Here is a 2,086-nt window from a genome sequence, read left to right as displayed (position 1 = left end):
CTACTTTACCTTTCATCCCCATGACTTATTTTATAACTAACTGGATGTTTGTAATCTTCGTCCCCTTCACCCATTTTGGACTTCTTCTACCCCACCCTTGGCAACTACCAGTTTGTCCTCTGTATTTATGAGTCTGTTTCTGGTTTTTGGTTTTTTTTCCCTTTAAAATTTTTAATGGCCGGGAAATGGTATAGAATAACTGCCAAGTCACATGAATTAACTTTTTAAAGGTTATAATCCCAGAAAGGACACTCTATTGGTCGATGCAAACAGCATGGGAGTGTCATCAGTGGTCGTCTGGACCACTGAGTGCAGGCCATGGACTCCTCTCTACATGCACTGACTGAGTGCAGGCCATGGACCCCTCTCTACCTGGTCCAGAAAACATGGCGGCTGCCACATTTGGCAGGCTTCCGTTCTCCTTCCACCTCGGGGCTGGGCTCTGCTCTTGGTCTTGACATTCTCTGGGAAAGGTTGATCTGTTTTCACTTTGGTGACTTTGACCGCTCTTTCGGGTCATGTCACACCCAGCCCAGTTTGTCCGGCACAGGCTTGTCAAACTTGGTCTGCTGTTTGCAACACCAGCAGAGTTAAATGCAGGCTGGAATAATCAATGCAAGTTTAAGCTTCTTACTTTTATTTGTTTTTTATTTCTTTTAATGTGCATTTACTTTTGGGGTGGGAGGGGCAGAGAGAGAGGGAGCCACAGAATCTGAAGGAGGGTCTAGTCTCCGAGCTGTCAGCACAGAGTCTGATGCGGGGCTTGAACCCATCAACTGTGAGATCATGACCTGAGCTGAAGTTAGACATTCAGCTGACTGAGCCACCCAGGCACTTTTAGTTTAAGCTTCTGTAAAAGGCTCTACACAGTGAAGCTTGATCTGCTTGAAGAAGTCCAGAGCACATTTGTTGATGATCTCACGTTCCTCTAAACACTGCCTGGAGTCTCTCTTTCCAGTGGCACAGCATGAACTCGTTAGGCTTATCACACTGAACTCCATAGTGATGAGCCTCAGCTTTGAGCACCGACTTTCACCTCCTACCCTTTCGGATCCCCCAGACTGCGGAGCTCCACTCTCCCTGGCATGATGGCGGTACCCATGTTTTTCTTTGTCTGACTTACTTCATTTAACATAACAACCTCTAGGTTCTTCTTGTTGTTGCAAGTGGCAACATTTTATTCTTTTTTTATGGCTAGGTAATATTTCTATATGTAGAAATTCATTTATCCATGGACATTTGGGCTGCTTCCATATCTTGGCCATTGTAAATAATGCTGCAATAAACATAAGGGCGCATATATGTTTTCAAATTAACTAGATACTGTTTTTGAGGAGGAAAACTCAATATCGTAAGTATCTGTCAATTCCCCCCATGTTAGTTTATAAATTTAACTTGATCCCTTAAAAAATACCAATAGAATTTGGCTTTCAGAAATGGGCAGGTTTTTTAAAAAATGTTTTTAATGTTTATTTATTTTTGATAGAGAGAGACAGAGCATGAATGGGGGTGGGGGTCAGAGAGAAAGAGGGAGACGCAGAATCCGAAGCAGGCTCCGGGCTCTGAGCTGTCAGCACAGAGCCCGACTCGGGGCCAGAACTCACGAACCATGAGATCATTACCCGAGCCGAAGTCAGACGCTTAACTGACTGAGTCACCCAGGCGCCCCAAAACATGGATGTTCTAAACATGAAAAGAAAGAACAGGGCTCTTGGATACATTAACCTTAAAAACGAAAGTTATGGGGCGCCTGGGTGGCGCAGTCGGTTGAGCGTCCGACTTCAGCCAGGTCACGATCTCGCGGTCCGCGAGTTCGAGCCCCGCGTCGGGCTCTGGGCTGATGGCTCAGAGCCTGGAGCCTGTTTCCGATTCTGTGTCTCCCTCTCTCTCTGCCCCTCCCCCGTTCATGCTCTGTCTCTCTCTGTCCCAAAAATAAATAAACGTTGAAAAAAAAAATTAAAAAAAAAATAAAAAAAAATAAATAAAAACGAAAGTTATTTTAAACCAGCAAAAATGGGTTTATTCTGGAATCGAAGTGGAGAATTGCGATTTGACACAGCAATCTGCAGCAAACCACAGGCACGTC

The 2,086-nt window shown here is 44.8% G+C and overlaps 1 pseudogene; it reads right to left on the bottom strand.

Annotated features, from left to right (window-relative positions):
* Nucleotides 1-368: 368 nt before the first annotated feature.
* On the bottom strand, nt 369-1,102 carry LOC121020594 (NADH dehydrogenase [ubiquinone] 1 alpha subcomplex subunit 8-like; annotated as a pseudogene).
* Nucleotides 1,103-2,086: the final 984 nt, after the last annotated feature.

The sequence above is a fragment of the Herpailurus yagouaroundi genome, unplaced genomic scaffold (genome assembly GCF_014898765.1).
Source record: "Herpailurus yagouaroundi ecotype Mexico unplaced genomic scaffold, PumYag 250, whole genome shotgun sequence".
NCBI classification, from domain to species: Eukaryota; Metazoa; Chordata; class Mammalia; order Carnivora; family Felidae; genus Herpailurus; species Herpailurus yagouaroundi.
The sequence above is the reverse complement of the archived record's forward strand: the minus strand, read 5'-3'. Positions and strand labels throughout refer to the sequence as shown.